The following is a 19,833-nucleotide window of genomic DNA, read 5'->3' on the forward strand; positions in this document are numbered from 1 at the left end:
AAAGCAAGGAGCCCTTACAAAACACCAAGGAAAGTGCCACCCCCAGGGGGACATCAGTCTCATGACAGCCATGGAACAGAGCCCCTGCTCCTGCCTGCCCCCGGCACATCGGGCTCCTGGTGGGGGCACTGGGGGAAGGACAGAAGCACTGTCCTGCCAGCTGCTCTCTGCGACCTCATTTTTTTTTTTACCATTTTCTCTGCTCAGTTGCACACCCAGAACCCCTAACGGGCACCATGTGTGGAGCAGCACTCGCCGAGCATCCCCCACACACCCCAGCACAGGAGGGAATGGGCTGCCCATCATCACACTGGGTGTGCGGAGCAAAGTGGGCAGCTGCCAACCCAAACCCCTTCGGGGGCACGCACACCACCCCTACAGGGCTCGGTTTCCACACCTCTGCTTGCTGCCAGAGCGTGGCCACAGCCTGAGAAACCAGGGGAGGACACGTGCATGTGAGAGCAGCCCACACCGTCCACAGAGCAGCTGACAAAACTATTTCTGCCCACAAATCGAAGCTGAAAAGCCTCGTGATACTCTCCGGGAGCCCAAAAAGCCTTTTTCCCACTCCCTTTCCCCTCTCTAAGTGGGTGGAGTGGGAAAAGGAAATGGGAAAGTCTTTGGAATTGGTGATCTTGAAGGTCTTTCCCAACCCAGACAACTCCATGATTCTCTTTGCCCACCCTGGCACATCCCTCCTGGCTGTGTTGTGTCCCCCAAAACTGACACGTGCCCATGGTTGGTTTGCACCGCTGGCTGCAGCTGCACAAATGGGCAGGGGAAGGAGTCCTGCGGGGCCAAACATAAGTCTGCAAGCAAGTAATGCTCCCTGCAAAACCCATGCCAGCCCAGGGATGCAGGATGGGCCCGTGGACCCCGCAGAAGCAGCACTGCTCGTGGAGACCCCCGGTGCCACGCTCCTGCCAGCGCTCTGCCAGGTGCAGGGTGCTCTCTTCACTTTCCCATGACCGGATTCAGCAGCAAACAGCAGAAAAGACATATCCTGGTGGTAATTAATCTGACAAGAAGTCAGGAGACGCTGATTAAGTGTCTCGTATCACAAAGGATCACAGGTAATTGGGAAGATAAGCTCCTTCACAAAGCTGGCAGGCTGTGCACTTAGAAGAGATCGAGGGGGAGATAGCAGTGGCAGCGCTGGGATTCGCCACGTCCCACAGCCAGCGGGTCCTGGTGGCTCCCTGCCACCGAGGCAGCGCACACAAGCACGGGGCAGCCTGGTGTTCTGCCTGCAGAGCCCTTAACCCCGTCCCATCCCTGGTCCCAGCAAGGCGGGCGACGGCACCAGACAGAGCAATTTGGCTGCCAGGCACCCCCAGCAGTGCCCCCAGGAGCCATCCCACTCTCTGTGACTCCCCAGCAGTGCCCCCCCCATCCCTCCCTGCCCCGAAGCACCTACCTGACAGCTTTCCAGCCCTGCGAGACCAGAACAGCCCCCCAGAGGGTCACGGCTCTAATTCAGGCACTTGTGCTAATGCCATACATACACGTGTACACACGCATGGTCTGTAGACACACAGCCAAGCTTCTTTGGGAAGAAGTCGGCAGCCACCAGGTTCTCTGAGTCCTGCACCACAGATCTCTGCAACTGGCTCCAATTAAGCTGATTTCACCTGCTTTCCCAGGTGATGCTAAATCAGAGATGCTCTGAAGGCAGACAAGGAAAAATTGGGCTGTTCGTCTACCACAACAACACCGTTTGTCTAACACAATCTAGGAAATGGAAGAAACAGTGTCCTTGAAGAAGAGCAGACCATAGGTAATGGAACGTTTCCTTAATGAACGTGAGCAGAATGCAACAAACATCCCTCAAAGGAGCATAAAGTCAGAAAGCTTCACTAGGGAAAGATTTTTCAACAATACGAGGGAGTTGCATCCTGGAAGACGACCACAAGCCAGGGCTGGATGGCAGAAACAAGACAGCAGTGCTTGTCAGAGCTTGCTGCAAGACCCAGGGAGCTCGTAGGAGCCACAGCTGGAGCCCAGCTCCATCACAGGACACCACAGAGATCCCATTCTTCATCTCAACCCAAAATGCCTGAGACAACAGGGACACCACTGCCTGCCAGTCCCTCCGGAGCAGACGGCCCTTTATTGTGCTATAGAGGCCACCACTGTCCGTGGGACAGCTTATGCAGCCAAAAAGGACCTGTCCTGTTCAGACAAGCAAAGCATTGTTCTGCTCCTCGCCCACCTTTCTCAAGTTTCCTTCCACTGGTACAAAGGCAGGATTTCCACACTCCATCCGAACCTGCTAAAATAAGCACCAGATGCATCATCTAGCTCCCAGCCACCCTCACTGAAACAGATCTTGCTGGTAAACTCTTGCTAAACTTGTCAGAGGCAAAAATGCCTTCCAGATGGGCCTGGGAAGTGAGGGCTTGGGAATTTCAGCATTTTTTTTTTTTTTGCATACACAAAATTCTGCAGAAAATATCAACGCTGCCTTACTGCACAGAGCCAGCCTCGGCCTCTGCAGCCCAAAGCTCTGACATGGGGGCTTGGGCGATCTTCATCAACTAAAGTGGTTTCCAGGATCCAGTACCAACCAGTATCACCCAGTCTCCCACTGGTGCTACGAAGGGATATGTTTGTTTCCTGGCAATAAAGCTGGTGGCTGGGCTTTTAATTGCCAGCAGATGGAAGAGGAGCAGCACACGAGCTTCCCGCACCGCGCCACTCCTGTCACTGCAGGGACAGGACCCAAGCGAGATGCAGGTGGTGAAGGTTTCCCCAGCAGCCCAGCACCTCCACACTGCCACCCCCTCCCCACCTCTGGGTCTGAAAGCCCTTGCCACGCTTGGGTGCATGAGGCACAGATGTCCCTCATATTCTTTATATCAGCTAGGATGGCTACGACTTGAACATATTCTCCCCGAGGCTCGGGCTGATGCAAAATCCCATAAGGTGTGCAGGGGTCAGACCCAGCTCCACACAATCTCAGCAAAATCCCTTACTGAATTTTGAATGTGTCCCCAGTCCTCTACTAAGCAGAGGGGGCTTCGGCACGTCCTGAGACCTGCTGCTGGATTTGCAGCCTGCTTTTCGCTGTGTTTGATAGCTCAGCGTGCTCCCAGGGTCGGGAGGGTGTGTGAGGCTTGAGTCACAGCTTGCAGCTACCAGAACAAAATCCGGGCTCAGCTGCCCACCTGAGGTTTAGTAGATATTCTGCTTTTAGCTGCCGGCATGACTTTCTTTCTGATCATTTTTCTGGCAGCAGCAGATGTATAACATAGGCAGTAAGCCCTCTGCAGCTGCACATCATCCTTTAAGGACAATTCACAAACCCATGAAAACTTCGCAGCCAGCATCCCATCACCCATCCCCAGGGCATGCATCGTCCCTGGTTTGGCTGCATATTTAGGAGGAATTTTCTTTTTTTTTTTTTTTTTTTTCTCTTTCTCTGGTTAGAGATCAGAGGGGCTGGGCAGTCACACCATGCTTTGCTGAGGTTAAGCAGGGCAGCAGAAGTAGAGCTGTGTCTGCCAACATCCAGGCCTGTGGCTCCTTTTCTGAGCATGGAGGATGGCTACGGCTGGCTGGGGTTTGAGACAGCTCCTTACACCACAGCTACCGATTCCTGTAAATCAGCAGGGGATGGGCTGACCTCCCTGCAGGGGCAGGAATGGGCATTTTCTCTGCAAAATTTTTAAGGGCATCTTCTGCTTGGCGCCACTGCAACCTGCCGATTTTCTTTGCTCAGAGCTACCAACAACTCTCGTTCTTTCAGATCTGTATCTGTGAAAGGCAGACATCGCCCAGCCAGCAGATCAGGAAGGCAAGCCTTGGGAGGGAGGGATGGGAGCTGCCCCTGTGCCCCCCGTGCCCGACGCTCCTGACTTCCCAGGCTGCAGAGAAATCCCTTTGCATCCAATTCATCATTTCTCCCATCGAAACCCCAAGGACAGGATGAGGGCTTGATCTGAAGCAGAAATGAATAAAGGAACTGCAGGGGGGGTTCTGGGTGTTGCACTTGTGCACTTTCAGGAACATAAATACCGCTTTCTTTCCTAACCATTTTATCGGAAACTCACACTGAACATTTCCAAATCATTCAGAGCAAGCAGGGGGTGAAGTCTCTTCCCTCGAGATGCATTCACCCACTTTCTGGAAGAACACCCCAAAAAAGCAGAAAGCTGCAGATTTGCCCCAGGTCGCGCGGAGCTCTGCTGCCCCACCAGGCCCCCAGCACCGCTTTCTGCTCCCAGAGCCAGCACGGGAAGGAAGAAGGTGAAATAACACTTCATTAGAGACCCGACACCAACGTGGGCTGAGCACGAAGCAGTTTCCCTCTCCGCACATGGGTTCCTCGGGGTTTTGCAAAACTCCTCCCAAAAACTCAGAGCGGAGCACTTTGATTTACCCGAGCAGGAACAGCCTCCCCCTGCAGCCAGACCTGCTCGCGGTGCCGCTGCCCGGTGGGGATGGCACAAGGGTCACCGAGTCGACGCCACTCTTTTTCTCCAGCTCTGCAGCCTCATGGAAAATTTCCCCCAAAAGCTCTTTTCCAGGCTGGCCAGTAGATGGGGATGGAAGAGCAGCCAAGGTGTGAGCTGGGGGGACAGGGGTCCTCCAGCCCGGCCGCCCCCGATGGCTGCCAAGGCTCAGGTGGCACCGGGTGCTGCGGTGGCAGCACCCAGAACAGGGTCGTGGTGAGCAGCTCCCAAGTCGGGCTGTGGGCTCACGTCCCCAACCCTAGGGCAGCCAGGGTAGGCGATGAACCCTGGACCAGCTCTACCTGGGGTCTGCCTGCTCCCCGTTTCTCTGATGGCCTGGGGCAGGAGACCTGTCCTCACCGTGCACGTCCCCGCTGCCAGACGGGAAGGCAGGGGACCAGGAGGGCTGGTCTGGGATCTCACCGTGCCACAGCACCCCTACCCAACAGAAAGAACATGGCCAAGTGTGGGCTCTTCCTGCAAAATGACCCCAAAAAGCCCACCATGTGCCCCCCTGGATGTACATGCTGTAACCCCCCCAGCGCACACATCCTGCACCTCCAAATCTGCTCGTGTTCAACCAAGAGGCTGCGTGGAGGGGAGGCCGTTCGGAAACCCAGAAAGAGCCCAGAGGGGCAGCTCAAGCAGCTCTGCCAGCCTCTTCTCCCTGCCACGGGGGACCGGCCAGGCTGAATTCCCAACAGAACATTCCCTTTGGGATTTACCCAACGGATGAGGAGGGCCAGTGAGTGGGGCAGGCAACAGAGGATGCCAGGAGGCTTCCCTGCAGAGCAGAGGCGCCTCCTGACCCTGGCACACAATGCTCCCGTCGGGAGCTGGGCAGCCAGCTCCGAGCAGACCCCGGAGCCAGCCGCCTTCCAAAGTAAAGGAACAGGAATGAGCGAGGAGCAACGCCCTGCCCCTGAGCTCCGCAGTGTCAGGAGCCCTCATTATGCCCATGTGTAATTATACCATTAATTACTGACCATAAAGCTCTAAAGAAAACAGACCCGAAGTGAATATAGCACTGATGCTAAGCCCTAAGAGATGGCTCTGTGGCTGCTGAGCTAATGTGGACCAAGCTGCATTTTCTAAACCCAAACTGAATTTGCAATTAGCTCTTCTTGTCGCCTAAGTCTGACAAAAGACCTTCCTGCGCTTAATGCCGAGAAGGGATGTCTCCGAGCTGCTGTCAAACGACAGGGGCTTACAAAAAGCCAACCGGAGCGGAGCGGAGGGACCAGAATCCCAAACGTCTCTTTGGGCTGAGCAGGGCTCTTGTTTGAGTTTGGATTTGCTGCACACTCAATGTATGTCGCTGAACAAGCCACTTAATCTGACCCTGGCCCGAAGTTTAGCTGTCTGTCAAACGTTAGAAAAGGGCTTTGTCTGCCTCGCAAGGGCTCGGAGGTTTAATTACCGCCTGTGCCAAGATGCCCTTAGGTGGAAGCTGCAATGCAAATGCAAAGTATCATTATTGGGGCTTAGCAAATAACTCAAATGTTTTTCTGCAGCAACTCCCTCGAAAAGAAATTAGATTCCTTTCTGGTGCGCTCGGGCGCCTTTCCAGGCTCTCTTGTTGTGACACTGGCAGTAAGCGGAGAATTAAGAACATGAAGGTAATTCACCAAAAGTCAGTGCCCAGCCCCTAAACCTGCGCCTCGCTCCATCCGCATGCCCCAGCCCGGCACCGGGACAGGCGCAGGACGGAGCAGCACCCCGGCGGGGTGCAGGGCACAGGGTGCAGACAGGGTCCCTTGGGGACCCACAGACATTGGCTGCAACAACCCTACATCGGCTCCAATGCAGGCATCCCGGGGATAGCAGCACCAGGGTTGCTCAATGGGCCTTGCCTAGCAAGGTGTGCATTGAAGAAATGGAGAAGAGGGAGGGGGGGGGTTGCTAAAAACATTTTCACCGGAAAACACTCATCCCAAGCAGCTCAGGCTCTGCAAATCCTGATGATTTACACCATTTCACACTCGCCTCTGAAAAGTCTGGGGCGAACATTTGCATCATAAATTCCTGGGCATGGCCAGGCTCTGGGGCTAAGCGGATGCCAGAAAACACCGGGAGCTTACGAGGGTCTGTCAAAAGCTCCCGGCTCCAGCTGCAATCCCTCACTGCCTCCTCTCACTGCTGCACGGGGACAGCCGACCCCGACCCCGTCCCCATCCCCGTCCCCGTCCCCACGATGCGCAGGAACCCCGCGGAGCCCCGGCCCCCGCAGCGGTCTCGTGTGAGTGGGAAGGGCGCGGGGGAATATTTGCAATTAGCTTTACAGAAAACATTTGCCTGAAACTGGATGCTGTGTGAAACTCCTGAACTCCCCTGGTGCTTTCGGAGCTGGGGGCGAGCAAAAGGAGGGGGGGAGGTTGGAAGAGCTTTTTGTTGTTTCGGCTGCAGAGCGCATGCGGTTCGGCCGGCCGGAGCCAGGGTGGGATTCAGAAGCCAGCAGCTGCCTCTGCACATCCCACCCCGGCTGGACACGGTGCTGGGTGCAAACAGAGCAAAAATGCAACGGGAGGAAGGGACCCAAACGCACCCAACAGCTTCTGCACCCACCCTGCTGCTTTCTCCTTGTCCCGAAGCTAAACCTGCCCCAGCCACGGCCACGTTTGGCCACCAGCAAACCCCACAGGGTGGTGTACCCCATCTGCTTCACTTCTCCTGCCCTCTGTGGCTGCTTCCTGCCCTAAGCCCATGCTCCAGCCTGAAAGGGCCGGGTGCTTCAGCACCTGCCTGGCCCCGCGCAGAGCACAGCCCGATTTGATGCAATTCCCCCCCAAAATGCAGCAGCAACACCAAAACCAGCCCGGTGTACAATGCACACCTCAGCAGCACAGAGCTCCCGCCCCACCGCAAAATCCTTTTGGGCTTTTGTTTGTTTGTTTGTGTGGTGGGTTTTTTTTTCAAAACACTGGCAATTAGCAACACAGAAAGAGCTCCTGCTTAATTTGCTTTTCCTCCTCTGGCCAGGCATTTCCTCCCCACCAAGGCTGCTCCAGCCCCAGCACCACTCCCCAGGCTCTGAAACGTCTGCGGCCCCCGTCCCAGAGAAGAAACTCCACCGGGGGAGACAGCTGGGTGTTTTTCAGCTGCAGCTGATGCCTGACTGCAGCATTTGGGCCTGCTTGGGTGTGATTTTTCAGAAAAACGAGCATCCCTCTTCTCGCTAAGAGCTCCCCACACCGCTTCTCCCTTTGGCATCCCCCACGCGTGCCCGGTGCTCTGCCTGCAGACGCCCCGATGCCTGTGTGGCCCCGCATCTGTGCTCCCAGCTGAGCCCCAGCCCTCGCAAATCCCTCGTGGCCGAGGCACGTGGTCTCTGAGAGGTGGATCTGCTGTGCAGGCTGCGGCAATGAGAAGAAGCAAGACCATTCGTAATTAAAGAAACCCGTTGCAAATTAGTTAACAGCACAAGCTCGCACTGAGGCCAAAGCTATTAAAAGTCTGAAGCTGCTCAGCCAAGCCACACTCAAGCTATGACTAGTCGGAAAAAATAAAGTTAATAAAATATCCTTGAAATGAAACACAGATCATGTACTTGATCTGCATATTTATAAAAGCCCAGAGTAATCCAGCCAAAGCTTCCAGAAAAAAAAGATCTCGCTGGCCTTTCATCCTGCCCGTGATTCCTCGGGGAATATCAATTTGCCTTCAGCAAAGTCAGACGGGATGAAAATTCGCCTTAAAAGGGGCGAAATCTGCACGGGGAAGGGGCCGAGAGCCATCCCTGTGAAGCACAGCGGGAAGGTCCGTGGGCATGTTCAGGGCAGCACTGGGAGGGAAGCCACATGTGCTCACAGAGCTCCGGGCATCGCAGCACCTGCCCCATGCTGAAGTCCCCAGTCACACCTTCAGGGACTCTGGGGACAGAGCCCAGAGCCCAGCTGAATCTGCAGAAGTCCACCCTGGAGCCTGGTGGCAAAACACGAGACCTCCTCTTGGCAACTCGTTTGCCCAGCGCTGGATATTGGGGTTTCTGCAAAAATCCTGTGTCCCCCCTTTGTTTCAGGGACTCCTGCACTCACCAGCCATGGGGCAGGGAGGGTGAGGAGCATCCCTGGGATTTCACACTGGGATCAATGCCGTGGGATGAAGCAGCATCCCCCCGGCTCAGATTAATCCCTGCTACCACTAAAATCACACTCGCACAACGGCACTGCGCTCGGCTTCCCGAAAAACTCTGCACGGGCACGGCCAGGGACCACAGCCCCCAGGGACCACGGCATCCGTGTCCCCCACGGAGCAGCAGGAGCCGCGAAGCCCCGCCGTGCCAGAGCACCTGGGTGGCTGCAAACACCGCGAGCTGTCAGCGAGCTCCCGCCGGCAAGGCGAGGGATTTGGCAGGGCGGGTGCGAAGGAGCGCGACGCCGGCCGGGAGATTAACGGCTTCGCCCAGGAGGAAGAGCCGGGGAGGGAAATCTCGGAGACGTCAGGGCTTGGAAGGGAAAGATGCTCAGAGCTGCTTCGTGCAATCGCATATATAAATACTTGTGCGAGCACAAGGGAAACCACAAATATTATCCACCCCAAAAATTACCCAGGAAGTGGCTCCAGAGATTATCGTCTTGGCTACAGGGCAGTAGGAAAATGTGATTTCATGCCAGCAGAACCAGTGGGCTCATAATGCCTTCAAGAGGTCAAACAGGGTGAGAGAAGTTGGAAGAACCATTAAGACCAAAAATGACATTTACATTAAAACCTCATCTAGACTGGGGTCCTGCAGCGGGGCACCTTGAACCTCCCCTCTTCTTCCCAATCAGCGTCAAACACCAGTGCTGCAGAGCTGTGCGGGAGCCCCGGCAGCAGGACCAAACCCTAGCCCAGCTCCCCAGTTCAACCAGTGCTTTTCCCCAGTCTGACCCGTGCACATCCCCAGTGTGAAGCCGACCCTGGCAGGAGGTACGGGCCGCCGCTCCCTCCAGAATTAAATGCTTTCTGCACCTCGCTACAAAGGGGTGGTGGCAGCTGGTGTGCTGCTGCTGCCTGCATCCCATTGCCACCAGCCCTAGCATCAGACCCCCTCTCAGCACTGCCCGTCTTGTCTTGCATTGCCCAGAAGAGCCGAGTCACATCCAGCTTCCAGCCAACAGCCCAAGGGACATCTCGCTCCAGCAAACACAGCCTGAAACTCTTTGCAGCCTGCAGGTAAGGCAGGACTCAGGCTCTGGCTCTCCTCCTGACTTTGAAACCCCTCCCCCATCACCCAGCGCCTCTGTGTGAGTCAGTGCCCGCACTTAGGATGATGAAAACAATCCTTCATCTCTCTGGTGATTGCCTTTGTGCTCCGGAGACAGCGGGCTGCATGCTGTCACCCTGCAAATATGCGAGTTTCTCAGTCTCTTGGCTGCCGAGAGCACACGCAGTGAGCAGGCACCAGCGCTGCTCAGAGCTCGGGCAGCAGACGCAAGGCGAGGAGCACGCCTGCACCCACGTCTGGTGCTTGCAGGGACGAGGCTGTCCGGGCTTCCTGAAATTTGCTTTTAGAGCAGCCCAGCCTGAATCCATGCTCTGGTCTCTACTCTTTCCTCTCCTCTTTCCTTCCCTGTCTCAATAAGGCAAGGTGAGGCTGTTAATCACGAAGCCACGAGCTCCAAGCCCCCAGGTGGCCGCCAGCCCAACCCCAGCCCTTTGGTCCCCACCCCAGCTGGCACATGGCTGAACAAAACATCGGCTCCACTCACTCACTGGGGAGAGGAGCAATGGGGCATCACAAGGAGGAGATGAGATTTGTCACCTCCCCCAACCAGGCTCAGGACAGCGGTGACACGGGGCCACATGGGCAGGACAGGGCCGTGGCACCCCCGTGGCAGGCAGTGCTGGTGCCGGCTGGCAGTGTGGGACCCGGCTCCATCTGGGACCTCGGCCAGCTGGGACAGCAGTCAGGGGACACCGGGACACTGCAGCCACCTCCTGCCGTGCCCTGTTGCCAGCAGGGATGGTGACACGGGCACGCGGGTGCTGGGAGGGCAGTGCAGGGAAGAGCAGCAGCTGAAGGGCTGCAGCTCGGCCTTGCTGCCCGAGCCAGGGCACACGTGTAGGCTTCTCCATCTAAGTCGGGGCTTTTGGTGGGCTGGAGTACTGCATCGGTGGCCATGGGAGGAGGCCAGAAGGAAGGCAAGGATCTGCCTGTAGTTACACAAGAAGTTTGTGGAGAGGAAACGAGCCCAATTTTCCCAAGTCCTGATGATGCTGGGATGGACAACGCTTCCCCCGCAAGCCACAGGGATGCTCGGAGGTGCCAGGAGCCCAAGCGGACCTGGCTGGGCCCTGGTTCCCCCCCAAGGTCAGGGCAGTGCCGGAGGAGAGAACTGCCTCCCCCTGCTTTCCCACCTCCCCTCCCGGCCGTGGGCAGGGGGCTGCCCCGCTGCACCCCCAGGAACCCGCCAAGCCCCATCCCAAGTCACGGAGCGCCCCGGCCCCAGCGCATTATATGGGGATGAATCACTCGCTGACCTCTGCCTTCTGCAGTGTTCGGTTTCTAATTTTATGGGCTGTATCAGCAGGGTTATTGAATCCAGATGTCCGCAAAATGCAACCGCAGCACACAGAAACCCGCAAGGAACGGGGCTGGTGGCGAGGACCAGGGCGCGTCATTCAGTTTTCATAAGCAAGCCCCGGCCTAGGAAAGAGAGAAAAGCATCTCATCCTCCCGCTGCCTGGGGCTCTGCAGGAACACCTGGGAGGCTGTGATCTCGGCACGCCGCCTCCCGTCTCTCCCACTGACTGCTCCTCATGTTCCCTTTTTCTGGAAGCATCCTGCCCCCCTGCAGCGGCTGCACAGCTGCATCAGGCTCGGATGCGTCCCGAATGGGGGAGTTCTGGGGGATGCTGCAGGAACATGGGTCCCACGGGGCCTTGGGTGCCTCCGCCGGCACTGCCCTGGGAGGAGCAGGGGATGGGAGCGGAGGCTCAGCCTCCCCAAGGCCACCCCTCAGCACCGCTTGGCCGTGGCACGAGCGAGCGGTGGCGGCGGCACCTGACAGCCCTCAGTCACGGGCATCTGGTTTGCATAAAGCACAGCTGGCTCCGAAACAACAGGAGCACATTTGTCCCAGTGAGAAGTCAAGAAAAAAGAGAAGGAAGGAAGAAAAGGTATCCAGCCCGCACCTGAGCTTCAAAGAGAAACCTGCCGTGAAAGCTGCCTGCAGCAGGGCCATCGTCCATGACCAGTACCTGTGGCATCACCCTCATAGCAGGGCCTGGTCCTGAGTCCTTGGGCATGGCTGAGTTTGGGTTTGGGTAATTAGGAGAGGCTTTGCTGGCCCTTCTGGGTCTGCACAGCTGCACCTACACTGCTGCAGGGAGAACTGGCCACATCCCTCCCCTGGTGCCCAAATGGCAGGGCAGGAGAAGGGCCCGGTGCCCCGGCCCCACAGCATCATCCGTGGGCCCCAAAGAGCCCACAGGCAGGAGGTGGCTGATAGCAGAGGTGTAAACATGGAAAGAAGCTGAGAAGGGCAGAAAAAAAGCTGAGTTTGGCATGAATGAAGATTTTTCATCCACCTGCTAGGGTGTCTTGGAAAGGTGGTTTGGAGCGGGGTGGGATGTGGCAGGGAAATCTTTCCCTGCTGTCCCCATGTGCCTGAGCAGCAAGGCAAGGCAGGACCAGAGACCCCGGGAGGAGGGGAAGGATTTATTTTTAGGGAGCTTCCTGCCCCTTCCCTCTGCAGCACTGGCTTGGCAGGTCAGATCAGAGCCCCTCTGAGCCAGGATTCCCAGGAGCTGTGCGTGGACGCAGTGATGCTGCCCAGTCCCCCCTGCCACCAGCAGCCCCCTGCAGCTGTGCAGACCCAGGTTCTCGGTACGAAGACGAGCCTGGCTGTGCTAACAGCATAAGGTGACCCCAAAAAACACTTCCACTTCCAGGCTTTGGTTCGCCTGACGCCATGCGGTGACACAGCTCCACCTTTACAGCATGCACTGAGCTCCAGGTGGGATATTTCCAGCGCTGGCTTGCTTCATGCTATCTGGAAGAAAAACCTACTTGCTTCTTGCTAACAAAAAAATGACTGCGAACCATGTTCAGGAAATGAAAGACTTGGCCACCTTGTCCACACCTTGGCCTCCAGAACGGGCCCCAGGAGGCCATCTGCCTTCCGCAGGGAGGCCAGCACTGGTGCTCAGCACAGCTCACACAGGGCAGAAGATAGGAACGTGCTTCGTGCTCAGCTTCTAACTGACGATGCTGGGGTGGCAGGGGGGAATTTCTCTGCCATCCCCCTTCTTTGCTAATGCTGCACTTGCTGCCATGCCCTGCACGACCCGAGCAGAGACCTGCCTGGTGAAGGCACCCCTTGCTCTCCCCTTTTCCCTGCACTTCCACGTCTCGCTGCTTGGGACAGATGGAAGGCGTGCAGAGATGCACAGATGCAGGAACACATATGGGTTTTCTCATTTTCTACCTTGTCACCTCGGGAAGAGTGAAATATAATACACAGAACAGAGGGGGAAGGTAATGAGGCAGTTGACCTTCGTGCTGGTATTCCAGCTCACGCGGCTGCCCCTGCACAGACTCGTCCCTGCCCTAGGCTGCTCCAGGACTGCTCTGCCTTGCAGTAAGGCTCCGCCACCCATAGCCCCAAAAAAAGCCTTTCAGGGCACCTGGGCTGACCTGTCTCTTTTGCACGAGCGCTATGAGAAAGCTCAGAAGACCTGAAGGGGATGAGTTTAACGTACGGATGTCTCGGTGCCAAGTTTCAGCCTGATGTGAATCACAACAGCTGACTCGCAACACCCCCTTTGCAGCCAAGGTTTACTGGGAGGGAAGCTCTGCCAGAACCAGAAACTATAGCAACTCCTGTAATAAAATAGCATTTCAACGTAAAGCTATTTTTACAGCACACTGCCACGTTCGTAGCATGACGGTTTCCAGCAGTTTTCAGATGTATGCTGCCAGAAGATTGGGTTGGATTAGTTTCTTAGCAGTTAAAGAGGGAAGGATCATATCAGGTTGTCAAATACACCCCCTTCCCTGCAATGGGAAAAATTATATCCCAAGAGATGATTCATCAGGTATTGAATTCATATAACACTTGATCTCGGCTGACTAAAAAACCAGGGTTGCCTTGGGGCTCAAACCTGGTCGCACTGAAGTCAGAAAGACTTTTGCAATTGACTTCAGTAAGACAACTACGAACCAACCCATGATCAGACTTGCCTGAAGCCTAGAAACCTGTATTCATCTTACTCACAATATAAGCAGCGAAGGGTTATGATCTGTGATAGATTAAGGTTTATCTCAGCTCAGCTGCAGCCAATGCAAATTTCGCCACTCATTTGAATGGGGCCAAAGTTGCAACCGAAGTTGTCAGACTTAATTTCTGGGTGGCACCATTTCTTCCTGTCCTTCCAGTCCAAGGCTGGCTTCTCACACAGCTCTTCAGTCTCTTCTATCATAGGAAAATTTATTTTAATATTAACAAGGGTGAAAAGTATGGCTCTATGAGCAGAACACAAGTTTTACTGCTATCTACGAATAAGGTCCTGAGAGCAGACAGAAAAATTGATCCAGTGGGCTTTACCACTGACAGCACAAGGAAAAAATAATAATGAAATGATCAAATTCTCTTTCAAAGAGATGGTGATATCAGATATAATGCTGAGCAAACATTTAACTGCTGTTCAGAGAATCGCTATTTCCTGCTAACTCAGTTTGAGCAGTTCTGGCACCTCCATGAACCCACAAGACAACAGCTCTGACTTGAAGCAGGCCTGGCATGGCTGGTCCCACCCAAACCCCTCAGATCTGACCAGCAGCCTTCCCATATGCCAAGTCCCTGTCCTATATTTCATCCACGGCTTGAACAACCAGACACCCAGCTGATTTACTCTCTTCTTTGGCCCAATCTCTCTCTGCCAGGCTATCTTTTTAGTAATAAGCATCCTCTTCCACAACCAGTTTTGATTTTTGTCCTCCTGCCATGAAGTCTGGACTCCCACCATGGTTTGCTGAAGTACCCCAGGTCTTCCCATTCCTATCTGCTCTTCTACCAACAACAATTTCCCCACCTGCCTCACTCAGACTGCTGGAAGATGTACCCCATGCCTAAGCCACCAAACTCTGCAGGCACCACGTAATGCCAAGAGAGGACTCAGACAGGGTTTAAGTTTAGTGCAGATGTTGCAAAAAACTCTCCTCAAAACCCTTCTGAAGCTGCAGCCCACAGTGAAACCGTAGCTGCTCCCATTTCAACTTCTATTAGTACAACACGGGGTAAAAGCCAAGTGAACCTTCCAAAGCAGCCAAACTTGGTGCAAACTTTGTTTTCCAAGAAACCTCACCAACCCTCGAAGCTTAAAGAGAGGGACGGGTCACACCGAGTACACAGTGCAAAATAAACGGGCCTTGGTGCCCTGCTTGCTTTGGAGGGGTTCATAGCTGCAAAAGAGCACTCCTTGGGCAGTCTGAAGTCAACAACCCCCCTGGGCACCCCTATTTTTATGTGTAAAATACATATAACCTGCCTAGCCTCATAAACAACCCCCCCGGTTGTAGGAACGGTGAGGGACAGCTGCTCCTTTGCTGAGCGTTACTGGACTCTTCTGCATGACTCGAGCACACTGCTTACACACAGAGTGAAACTCCAGGGGTATTTGGGCAGGGAATGACCCAGGGATTCAAAGCATATGTTATCAGTGTAAGCTGCTCAGGAAGGTGTGCTCGTCTCCTCTCTCCGAGCCCGACCGTCCTGGCCCTCACCTGGTTTGTCCGCCTGGTGCACGTGTGAAATGTGAGTGGGAACCATCTCACGGCCACGCGGGGTGGGCAGGGACACCACCACCAGGTGCAGAGCAGTGGAGAAACCCTTGGGCAACAGTTGCTCATCTGATACCGGGAATTATGGTGAGCAGCCCAAAGCACAATGTCCAGAGTGGGGAAAAAAAAACAAGTGAAGATCTCCAGATCCAGCTCTCCTGCCCCGCAGGAGCTGGTAGGTCTGGGGTGAGCTGGGAACCTGAAGGTGCAGTTGGACAATTTCCCCAACAGCAACTGCACGGCTCACGGGCAGCCACCACCCAAAATGCTTCACCCTCATTTTGGCATCACCCTCCCGCTTCTCAGCACGTGCTGAAGACCAGGCGCCCCCCAAGCATTGGCAGATCTCGTCACAGCAACGAGGTGACAGCACCTTCAGCACGCCAGGGAACAGGAATACAATCTGAAGGCACCCAGAATTAGATGCAGCTTTCCAAAATATCAACCTTAGCCCCAGCACAGGTTTGCTGCAATGCAAAACGAGGGTAATAAAACCTGCTTGCTGCCCAGGGGGGGATTTTGAGGCTTGATCATGCAATCTTCGTAGACTGCTTTGAAGCTAAGAAGTTTTATTATGTGTTAAACTGGAACATGATGTATCCATTGATCTGAAAGCTCTCTACACAAAGAGATTCAATTCATTTGAAAACTGTATTCATGCTTCTCAAAATTACCTACCCGTGCATAAAGCTGCAATGTGAATGTCTGGGGGCACATCTGCAGCTGGTGCAAAACAGCTCTGCTCCAACTGTCTGACAAAACTATCCTGATTTACACCAGCCAGGAATATGGCTGTTTCACAAAATGGGGCCTGTTCCCCTAAAATACTTAATAAGCTGATCACCAGGCTGACCTATGTCACAAGGAAGAAATTATTATTTTCATTATTTAACAGATTTGAAAGTGAGACAAGGGAAGAAGTGAATTACCTAAGGTCATGCGAAATGTTGATGTGAAACCACAGTTTTTTACTAAAGTCTCCAGGAGCATGGTCTACCTCTGCTGTTACCCTTCCCCTCGTCCCATCTTGTTGACTAATGCCCAAAGAACCCTCATGGGTCAATTTTCAGTCAGGTGAGAGCAGAATACAACCCAATGTTTACCCAAGGAATACAACCAGCACTGAGGAAACTGAAGGGGAAAATAAATTAATCACATAGAAAAGACAGCATATAACACCTTCAATATTGACAAATAATGGAAAGAAAAGGCATGCCAGCATAGAACCGCATGGAACAAGGATGTTGCAGAGCAATACCTGTCACCTCCCATCAGCCATCACCTGTGGTTTTTAAAACAGAAAATTTCACATCTCACTGCTGTTGTCCAAACTCTGTTTTTTTGCCTCATTTTTTTCTGTTCTTTTTTTTTTTTTTCTGTTTTTTTTTTTTTTTCCCCATTTGCAAAGCTGGTATCCCCATCCTGCCCTGGAGGCTCGTGGGATGAGTCCATGAGATTCCCACCGTGCAGCCCAGGGGTCCCTCCCCACCCTGGGTTCGGAGGCACCCTTGCAGCCCACGACCTGGGCTGAGCAGGGCCCCGAGGTGCTACCACAGTGCGAGCCGAGAGCCCGGGGAGCCGGAGCCGTGCACTGGCCACAGCCCAACTCATTCCCTCACCCTTTGCCGTCTCTGCCAAGCATCGCTGCACAGCCACGCCAGAGGCCAAAGCAGCAGAGGCAGAGCCGCAGTCAGTGTGTCCCACACCTGGGACCAGCAGGGGAGGGAGACCCTGCCAAGAATTGTTTTAACCTTCTATATTTCTGGCAGTGGACTATCAGTCAAATGGCTCCAACTGTTATTTTGGTTTATGTCACACCGACACGAGCTGGTCCAGACCAAAAAGATCTGCGTGCTCGGAAAGAGCAGGGTATGTTTTCCATGATAACGGGCTTTCGGTAGCAGAGGAAAAGGATGCCTGAAATAATAATCCTTAATAAATTCAACAGCCTTGAGAAGGAAAATCATCCTGGATACAGCTAATAACATACTGTGCAGATGCAGTGTGCAGTTTTCTTCTCCGAACTACCAGTGAGGGGACTTTCATCCTCTATCCCAAGCCCTCTCCATGGAGCCAGGCGACAGAGCTTGTCCAGGTGCTAATCCCAAAAACCACAGAGCCAGGAGTAGCTGAGAGGCCCATCTCATGGCACAGCAGCTGCAGCCAGCAAGAAGCAGAAGGAGCAGAGCAAAAACCTGGTCTGCTCCAAACTCCTAGGAAGGAATTTTAGCATTCCCAGATTTTCCCACTTACCATAATTTTTACCCACTTACTTAAGCTGAATTTGCTATTTTTAGTACTAGTCATTTACTAAGAGAATCTTTCCCAGAAAATGTAGGAACTCGATGGAAAGATTTCAATTGGCACGAACCACATTGTTTCCAGTTCACCACAAAAACAAACAGCTCCTGATGAGCTGGGAGCCCAATATGAGCTCCTCAACAGGTAGGTGCAAATCACGCGATGGCAGGACTCATGACTCGCCCCATGGCAATTTCCAAGACATTCCTTATTTTCCTCTCTCCCCATTTTGTGCCCTCTATTTCTGCAACTTTTAATTAAGGTAAAAATCCAGAAAGTGTTGCAAAACATCCATTCTGACAATGGCATGGCTGATATTGACAAATGTGCTGGCCTTTTGCCTTGACATAACCTTATTTATGACTAATTCAGCTCAGGTTTTCCAAAGGTCAGTTCATGAAGCTGGAAAACGTGGAGATGATTTTTCAGGTTGTTGCATGAGTGACTGCTGGGGAGAAGTTCATCCTGTGAGGAACTCGTTGACCTGTTGGATACAGGGAGCTCTACCTGGGTGAAGGTAAGCTGGCTGTGCTGCCATGGGAGCAAGGGGCAGATGTTAATGCACTGAAATTACTTTAAAAAAAGAGTCATGTGAAAAGCAACAAGAGTGGGTTTTTTCATCTCATTATTTGACTCCAGCTGCTGACCTTGGCTCTGGGAAAATAATTATTCTTGACTTCAAAGTGGGGAGTTTTTTTGCGCCAAAGGCAAACGTCTATAGATTTATACTATTTGGAAAAACCAAACGGCTGTGAGCCAAGTCATCCAGCTTATAAAACACAACCAACTCTCCAGGGATAATTTAAAGCTGACCCTGCAGCACTGGAATTCCAACCATACATGATACAAAACGTAACTTGCACCATTTTCTTATCTGCTGGATGCTCCCATCAGTGTGGGCTTTAGGGACAAAGAGCAGCCAGGAGGAGACTGGAAAAAAAAAAGAAAAAAAGAAGTCTTCAAAATAAGTTTGTGCTAATGAAGGCAAAAAGGCCTGGCAGGCCAGGAGGCAAACTCTGTCATCCACACAGCCAAGAGTTGCGAAGGCAGCCACAATCCATGCATTTTCCATTGTGCTCTGCCAGAACAACCCTCAGAATCCTCCTGGGATGAAACACAACCCACTCTCCCCTGCTCTGGCAACCCAGGCTTGGATCCCACTTCTGCCTAACAAAAGCTGTGAGCTGCGATGTTCCTGGGCAATAAGGACTCATCTGCTGGTCACCGGTTTAGTCTGCAGTCCTGCAGCCATTAGGGGTGGCCACAGGGCCAAGACACCTGGCGAGACCCCTGTGGCCACAGAACCACCCAGGCCAGGGAGCAGAAGCACCTTGTCCCAACACCGACACCACTGCCACCAGTGAGCTGGGTTGGCAAGACCCAGAAAAAACCTTTGCTGGGGAATCAGCACTCGGGGAGCCCTGGTGCTGGACGAGGTTTGCTCATTTGTGCCCCTCAAAGCAGGAGCGTTTTGGGGAGCATGGCCTGATGGGCCTGGTCGGTCTGAGGCCACCAGAGCCACCGTGTGCTCTGCCCTACGGCTCGCTGTGGCAGGCCTCTGCTCCCATTCACCAGGCCGCAGTGGCTTCTCTCCAAAATGATGGGTACAAAGCTCCTCCAGAGCAAATTGATGCAACAACATGACAGTTAAAGAATACATATCCCAAGGCTTCAATAGAACAGAGCAATAATTGCTCCAACGTCAGGCTGTAAATAAGGGCATGGCAATGAGCCATCCAGGCTAAGCCATCTCAGCATTCAGCAAATCCCCTCTCCCAATCTACACTCTGCACTCCTCTGTCTGCCCGGAAAACCTGACCCATCACATTTCAGATGAGAGTTTTAGTACTTCTTAAGAGAAACTTCACAAGACCAAATCCACAAACAGGAGACCCACCTCAGCCCATCTCTGTCCCTAAATTAATTGGCATTTGCGTACCAGTGTGTGTAGTTACACATGGGCACGCATTCATGCCTCAGGGATGACAAATAAATTAGACAAGGGATAAGTTCTAATTTCAAATTTCCAACTGGTTTTGGTCGCCAGCCTTCCATAAAGCAGAGTGGCGTGCTTTAGCACTTCACAGCTGTAGACACCAGGGAGGAGCCACAAGCAGCATCTTGCAGCACTTTGTGTTATGATTGTTACATTACCCCATACACTGCATGCGAAGTGCAAGCGGCTGAGATCACCTCTTTGCTAATCCCCCTCTTTTACCCACAAGTCCTTTGCAGATGTAAGAGCATGCTTTGGTTTCACTGATCACTCACAGTGGGAAATTTTGAGAGACTGTGCTTGTGACTCAAAAATTT

General features: G+C 53.6%; 1 long non-coding RNA gene across 4 annotated transcripts in view; it reads right to left on the bottom strand.

Annotated features, from left to right (window-relative positions):
• The window catches only part of LOC310884270, an 87,826-nt gene that overhangs the window by 15,609 nt on the left and 52,384 nt on the right, over positions 1-19,833 (bottom strand). The window contains exon 1 of one of the 4 annotated variants that reach the window (XR_014574106.1): positions 1,418-3,333. The exons of the other annotated variants lie outside the window; for them this stretch is intronic. This is a non-coding gene — a long non-coding RNA (uncharacterized lncRNA). Of the gene's footprint in view, positions 1-1,417; positions 3,334-19,833 lie in introns of those variants that run through there. 4 annotated transcript variants of the gene reach the window in all.

The sequence above is a fragment of the Anser anser genome (genome assembly GCF_964211835.1).
Source record: "Anser anser genome assembly, chromosome: 19".
Taxonomy (NCBI): domain Eukaryota; kingdom Metazoa; phylum Chordata; class Aves; order Anseriformes; family Anatidae; genus Anser; species Anser anser.